Source organism: Physeter macrocephalus, chromosome 2 (assembly GCF_002837175.3).
Source record: "Physeter macrocephalus isolate SW-GA chromosome 2, ASM283717v5, whole genome shotgun sequence".
NCBI lineage: Eukaryota > Metazoa > Chordata > Mammalia > Artiodactyla > Physeteridae > Physeter > Physeter macrocephalus.
This window is the reverse complement of record NC_041215.1, coordinates 58,203,769-58,212,192: the sequence shown is the minus strand read 5'-3', so window position 1 is coordinate 58,212,192 and position 8,424 is coordinate 58,203,769.

Sequence of the window (8,424 nt, the reverse complement as noted above, 5' to 3'; positions counted from 1 at the left end):
TGTCCATACATTTGAAACCTATGACAGATTCTGTGAGATTGATTCCATTATCATCCCCCTCATATTCAGATGAAGAGACTAAGGTGCAGAGAGGTTAAGCACTTGCTCAAGGTTCACGCATTAAGTGTACGAGCTGTGCATTTATCCCAGGGCTTGTACCTTGAACCACTGTGCCAGACTGGGTTTGGAGGATAGTTTTTCTTGGGAATAAAGGAGACACAACAATTGGACAGTGAATCTCTGCTGCCATGAGCCAGGAATGCTGTTCCATCATGACCCAGATGCATCACCTTTTGGTTCCTTTATACAGAGATTAGCTGCCCTATGTAGTGGGAGAAGAAATGAATGTAAAAGGAATAAGATCCAGCATGTCCTTCCCCTTCTTTCCTACCCTGGTCATTCTCAAATTAGGCTCTAAGTTCCTTGAGGTCAGGGATGATGTCTTATTCAGTTTTGCAACCCTTTATTATCTAGTGCAATACCTTGGCACACAGTGTGTCATGGGAATACTGAAACTCCCTCCCTGGAGTCCTGCCTACTGTGGAGGGTGAGCCCCTGGGCTGCTATAGAAATATTTGATGGGAAAATACTTTTATTCATATATATGTTCACAGATCTCTAGCACTTTGGGCATCAGTGGTGACACTGATATTTCATGCTAATGATTTGGTGGAATTTACAGTTCTTACAAAAGAAAAAAAATGGTGCTTGCTTGCTTTCTTTATCACCTGGTCTGGTGATTCTTTGCTTAGGTTGAAGATTCCCAGGACTGTTCTGACATCCTGAGAGCTGAGATCTGTGATGGGGATGCTATATTCAAATACAGCAGTGGAACATACATTGGTAAATGAGCTCTTCCTTTCATCTTTCCTAATGGAGTGCCAATTTTATGGGGAAAGGGACAGTTATGTATCCAGCTACAATTATCACCTTTCTGAACAACTAGAGTTGGTCATTTTTCATAGTGCCAGCTAATGAAATTTAAATTGGGTTTCATGGCAAGCTTTTCAGTTTCTGATACAGGTACTCTCCTTTCTTCCTTACTTTGTTATTCTTTCTAACCTGGAATAATGGCATGAGGCTGAGGGTGCAGCATCCATCTTTTTACAATGAAGCAATAAGCAGGTGGACAAAATCCAACATGCAAGGGATGGCAGAGTAGGAAGCACAAGTCTGGGTCATTGGCAGCATACTCGAAAAGCCGCAGCAGCCCTGGACTGCTTCCATTCAAATTTCTTATTATGTGAAAAAATAAACCTGAGGTCAAGCCTTCTGTAAATCACGTTTCTTGTTACTTTTAGATGAATGTAATCCTTGCTGTCTGGGTGGCATCTTCAGACCTTGAAATTAGTAAAATGTTGCAGATTGAAGTAGAAGCTAACAATAATCATTGCTCAATGCATGGAATTAACTGGCCCAAGCAGCACATTTAACAGGTCTGCTGTAAACCTGCTATTTAAATGAGAGAATAGCATGTTTCCAAATGATTTCATCAGGAAGGCTTTAATGTAAAGCACAAGTAGCACACACTAAGTTTTTGAGAATTATAACATGGGCTATAGCTGTCCCATAGTTGACTGATAAAGAATTCCTTATCTATAGAGTAAAAAATTTGTGAATTAACCATTGCTCAGGAGAGGATGGGCTTTAGTTCTAAATACCAGTACTGGTTATACAGACAGATATATCCATCAGTGGACAAGGCTGATTCATCTAGTTCCTTGACTGTGGGCCTGGGAGCAGTATCACCTGGGAAGTTGTAAAAATGCAGATTCCTGGGTCCTGTTACAGACCCACTGATTTGGAAATGCTGGGGGACGGTGTCCAGCAATCTGTGTTTTAATAAGCCCTCTAGGTGATTCTGATGCAAGCTAAAGGTTGAGAATCCCTGCCTTAGATTAATTTTCATACTTTAGCTTAACTTCCACATATTAGGCTAACTAGGACTGCTCCTTTGCCCCGTGCCCAGTTCTAGGGTCATGAACTCTTTCTGATTTGTGACTTGTTCTCCTGGTGACCATCTCCTGAGGGAATATTCTGTGATGGTAAATTAAGAAGTTGGCATTCTGCTTTCTAAATCAGTGTCATGTAAGATGTAGTCCTTTTCTCCCAGGAGCCCTAAGAGAAACCTCTAATATCGTGTTTCTAAACCTGAATTAATCTTTAATAAGAGGAGACGCACTCTGAAGCAACTGACCCCTTTTTATGCATCTTTACTATGACAGGAGCACTCAAAGTCATACTAAAGTTTATGTTTTTTTTAATCTAAAAGGATTTCTCAAAGCTAAAAAAAAGGGATTTGCCACTAATAATCCAGAATGTGAACAATTTGCTAATTGACTAGTGGCTCTAAGTAAACAAGAGGAAAAGCATAGAAAATAGGTCCTTCGGGCTAGCTAAGATGATTTGCTGGTTTAAACACTTTACAAAAGTTTAACTCTACAATTAAATTCAACATATACTCAAAAGGGAAAAAAATTTGGGGGAGCTTTGTTTGTATATTTACTTCTACTAAAACCTATCAAAATTAACGACCTATTTCTTCCTTCGTAAAAAAGTCCTAAAAATGAAATATCCTTTAAAATAAGTCTGATTTGATTTATTCTGGAAGGGAATTTCTTAAATCTTCCCTTCTTCATTACGAAATTATAATTCTTTGTTCCAGAAGATGAAAGCAGTTACATGCAAAAGAGGAATCTGATGGTAGTACAGCTTCTGTTAGAAAAGAGTAAGTGCCTTAGTGAGACAGATGGTCCATGGACGTTGGTGAACCTTTTGATTAAGATATTTGACTTTTAGGAATAAAATTAATTTCTGATTTTGTAATAGGAATTTTCTGGGTGTGTATTTACGGGTATTTGTAGGTGTTGTGACATGTATGGGAATAATATGACTCAGCTAAAAATAGAGAGTAGTGAATACTAATTTATATATATTGAATCCTATTATAACATAACCGTGTATTTAAGGATCTCTTTAACTGTGGCATATCTACAAATACATTAGTAAACTTTCATTTTACCCTATTTCCTGGAATCTGGAATACTGTTATTTTATTGAGGATTCAAAGTGTTTGTGTCAAAGACTGCAGTAGTGTGTGTCATAAATGATGTACTGGCATTCATTAGGGCCATGGGTGCCCTTACTATTCCCTTCATTAAATATTGTAACTGTTACTACTGAGGAAGCACAACCCTGAGTAGTATATAGCAGGGAAAGCATGGCCAAGAAAAGTGAGTGAGGGGGTGTGCTCCAACTTGCCCAGGATCTGGAAATGTTTTCACTATTGGACTCGCCTAGTTAGGACACAACATTTTGAAACTGTGCTGGTAGTCTGGATAATGGAAAGTGGTGTTTGGAGTAGAGAGAAGATGAAAACATTAAGTGGGGAACATGGGTAGAGATAGACTAAAGATTTAATTTAATAAACATTAGAGAAGGGAAGGGAAGCAGGGATGTTCAGGGTATCAAGATAAACCCAGATGGGCATCTCCAGTTGAGATTTGACCCGTCTGCTGGGCCAGATGCACCGTCTGCATATATTCCTATTCCCAGGTGTCTTCCTTCATTGCTATGCCTCCTATTTTATAGAGACCTTCTGTCAGTTGGTGATACGAGGTTTTAAATCTAATAATAAAACTACCCAGCTATAAAAGAGTTTATGCCACAGGACCTGGTTCCAGGCAGGTTGACTTTGACGTTCAGGCATAAAGGTACTTGTGAATTTACCTTCTTTGACCTTAAGAAAATAAATACACAGAGAGGAAAAGGCTAAGGTGGTAATTTACTTGACCTCTGTAGACTTGTGCACCAAAGACACATTGACTGGCTTGCTGACCAAGGGAGCTCTACTAGACATCATCTGCAGAACTGCTCTCTGAGCTGGGCTGAACTCTGCTGGTAGTTCCTCTGGCACCTCTCATGACTTAGAAACCAAAGAATAGTCTAACCTCTTATTTGCCAGGGTTCAATGAAAATACCACAGTTCCCTTTTTATCTTGTATAAAAATCAGTTTTCTGAGTGAAAGATTCAGATTCACAATACCAAATGTGTTATCCAGCGATTTTCAAACTATGATGTGCAGGGCTTCTCAGGGACTGCAGTAGGGAGTAAGGTGAGCCCCAGTTTGGGGACGGGGCTTGCCACTCTTCCCTGTGGAGCAGTTCTGTCTTTTTCTGCTTTATAACTTTGTTTCCTATATGCTTTTGCTTGATGACAGTGTTCCTGTGCTAAAAATAATGTGTGAAAATCTTGATGCAATGATTATTTGCTTTACAAAAGTGCCTATAAAGTGATTCATATAAAGCCTCCTATGACACCTGGAACCACTACTTTTCCCAGATGCCTGCGTTCTTCTGTGAAGTCTGTCTGTGCTGGCCAGGTGTCTCCTCTCACTCCACCTCCATTATTTTTTTCCTCAAGGGCTCTGGTCCATAGAGATCCACATAATTTAGCCAACTTGAGTTCTCTTACCAAAGTGGGTACACAAGTCTGTGAGTTTGGACCTCCAAGTGTGCATACACTGTATGTTCTTTACAGGAGGTTCATGGGCTCCATGCACATCAAAGGTTGTGACCAGATGGAAGGGGGAGGTGCCATCTAATTTCTCAAGTTAAATGTCTTAGGCCTTAGCTCCAAGTCTTCTGGGACACTTACAGACCCACAATCACACATGCACAAATACATGTGTGTGCAACATCCCCCCACCCCGTTCCTTCCCCACCACACACATAATTATTAGCCCCTTTGAATCTTCAGTTGTCTTCTCCCCATTGTGTTTATATCTCTTCAGCTCCCACTTTTCAATTTGTACGCATGGTGTTAGGCTGATGGTTGTTACTACTATGTATAGAGTTAGCTAAAGAGATTAGATTGATAAGCTTCTTTTTCTTGTGGTTCTAATGCAAAGACTTGTAAACTACTACATGTGTAGTTGATACTGTAGGTATATGTAGATGGTATAGATGCTATTTCCAAAGCTTTTCCTAAGTTTTCTATTCTTATTTTGACCCATGTTAATCTCCAGGCTTTTCTTTAGAAGAGACTATTCCACCTTTGACTGCCTGCTACCCTTGTGCCTTTGAGTGAGAAGCTGTAGTGTGGTTCTTTAAATGCTGCCTCTCTTTGCACTTGGGGTTGTCCACTTAAGCCACTGTGTCCTGTTGTCCATTCTCCACATCAGAGTTCCATATGCCAGAAAGCACAACTTCTGCTGTCTAGGACTCTGCCTTTGATTGTTACCTTATGGTGGTGCCTCCTAATCCTGGCATTACAGGCAACTGTCTGGAGAGCTTTTAAAAAATATCAAGGCCTAGTTTCCCACCTCTAAGAATTCTGATTTAACTAGTAGGGTGGGCCTAGGCATTAATAGTTTAAAATATCTCCCCATGTGATACTAACATGAATCCAGAACTAAGAATCACTGCCTTATAGTTAGTAGGGCTTTCAGGCCTCCTGCCATCTCTAGAGCTAGAGAGAATTGTTCTCAAAGTGTGGTCCCCATTCTAGGAGCATCAGCATCACCTGGGAACTTGGTAGAAATATAAATTTCGGGGCCAGCCCAGACCTACTGAATGAAAATCTCAGGGGTGGGCATAGAGATTTGTTTTAACAAGTCCTCCAGGTGATTCTGATGCAAGTTAAAGTTTGAGAGCCACTGCTTAAACCCGCCATTTCCGTGGCTTGATTATGTGATTATGATTGATTATTGATTATGTTGCAGCTCTTAGATGCCACATGTTCTTACGACCTGTTGTTTGCACTGAGCCCTCTGCTTCTAGGCTCCAAGTTCTTATGCTGATTCTTTGCTGCACCACATTGACTTAGAAATCTAAACACTCCTTCTAAGAATCCACTCACACAAAAAGCACTTATGAACATGCAGACTTTACTGAAGATAAGATGAAGAGTGGCGAGGAGGTATTTATATTATATACCCCACAAGAAACAAGTTAACAATGGCCTATTGGAAATTCCTGTTTTCTCTTTTCAGCTGTGCTGGCCTTTGGGCTGTTCTGACCCTCGCATCCTACAGCACTCAGCTTCTTCCCTTCTCATTAGCTCCTTTGGGTCTTCAGAATATCATCCTTTTGTTGTGTGGATCTCTCATCAGCTCCCACTTGCCAGCTTGCATTCACAAACTCATGAAGGCATTGGTAGAACAGAAGAACTGCCCTTTAATTGGATTTACCCTGTCAGACAGCAGTTGTAAATCACACATTTTTTCCTGTTGTTTCCTCTGCTACATAATCCAAAGCCAAGTGGACTGTCTGAGGCAGATTCAGTTCTCACTGTTGTAGAGGGCGTAAAACATCATCAGAGTGGCTCTGCTCACCGTTTTGACTTGTCACTTGATCCCATACACTAACTGGATCAAGATAGTGCCAAATAAATGACTGAAAAAGTGAAAATTCCAATCAGTTGGTTGCTTTGCCTAACTAATATCAAGTCACCAATTTGACTGTTCTTCTTTTATATTTTCCCTTTTCTTATAGAACTGAGTTTTGGGGGATGAGGGATGGTGTCATGCAGATATAGCTTTTCTTTGTCAGTCTTTAAAATGATGAGCTTGGTCTACTGCATTCCAAGTGGGTGATAAGAGAAACACAGTACTTCAGAATTAACAAAGATGAGAAAAATTCTTTAAGGGAATAGAGCCTCCAAATGCCAAAGGAGAACTTGAAATTTGTATTAGACTTCTCTAGAAATAAGAACTGCTAATGAATAAATCAGCTTGGTAGTGGTTTTGAATGTGTCCACGATGAGGAAGTTTTTACTTTACTTGACGGGGAAATAAAGACAGTGAATAGATTATTCAGTGGACTGCTGATGTGGCTTCACATCCATTCTGGCAGGTGCACTGTGCTCAAATATACATGATAATAGTTTAAATGTAAATAAGGTTAATGAATTTTAATATTCCTCTGAATCATGTATTCATACTTCCATTTGCATAGTGACTTATTTCTCAAGTCCTTTTGTAAATATTGTAATGAAATAAACATAAGAGGCAAGCACAAAGGGGTACATACAATTAGCTCAGCAGACAGCCCTCCATGAAGGCAGATTGGAATCATATCACAGGATCACAGACATCAGGGATGGATGAGTCGCATAAGTAAACCAGCTGATCCTTTTTTTCTAGTGGGGAATTATTCTGTTTGGGAGGATTTCAAAAAAGTAGCTTGGTTTAACTTTCTGTGCCTCAAGTCACAAGGTTTCTGAACTTGGCTTCAATAGAATATTTATTTACTGTGCTTCCCTCTGAAGTGATTGTGGTCCTAGGGATGTGGTGTGAGGGATGAAGGAGAAAAGAGGTGCCTACGCTAGCCATCTTGGGCGTAAACACTGTCAGAGGGGGAGGGCAGCCTCTTGTCACCGGGCACAACCAGGCACCAAAGTTAAGCTGGGAAGCATAGCAGCACAGAGCAAGACTCACTTTCTTTAGCACAGCTTTCACTTTTTCTACTACCAATTTTGAAAAATAATTTTTAAAAAAAGCTTACCCTTCCCCCTCACCACTGTTGTCCTGGCAAAGATTAGCCACTCTGGTCTTAACTCTTGCTGCTTAAGAAAGGTATTTAAATTTAAGGCAGTAAAGGATGACTTTATCTTTCAGCCTTTTCTTTAGTACCAAACCATTATATACAGTGACAGCACTTAAAGTTTCAGCTCTACATGGAATGCACTGTACTCTTTCACACCTCAGTATCTGTACCTTTGCTACTGCAGGAGGGCAGCATGGATGCTGGGATCATGGTGACAGCTCAGATGCTGGAATCAGGACACCCACATTCAATTCTTGTTTGAAACAGGAATATTAATAGTAGCTACATCATAGGTTTGTTGAGTGGGTTAAATGAGTTACTACATGTAAAATGCTTGGAAACATGCCTGGTATTGCTAAGTGCTTAGAAGCTTTAGCTGTCACTAAGTCCTCTGCTTGAAATGTCCTTTCTCCTCATCTGTAAAACTCTTTTGCACTTGGGTCCAAAGGTTGCTACCCCACTTCCCCAGCTTTCCAGTTCAAGGTAGAGTTAGTTACTTGCTTCCTTGATACATTTCATGTACTTTTTTTATTGCATGGTATTTGTCAAGGTGTATTACATTTAGTCCCCCAATATTTCTCCTATTCCCAAGCTATAAATTCCTTGAGGGCTAGACCATATTTTACTCATCTGTTTATCATCCCTCAGCACCCAGAACAAGCTCTAGATATAGCACGTGCTTGATATTTATTTGTTGCATTGAACATAAGCAATGTATAAGCATTCATTTTGGGGGGAGTGAGTCTAGCTGAGGACTTAACTGCATCCCAGTATTGCTCTGGATGTGTGTGTGTGTGTGTGTGTGTGTGTGTGTGTGTGTGTGTGTGTGGATAAAGAGAATGTTTATTTCTCTCTGTTCACTGCAGGAATGAGTCA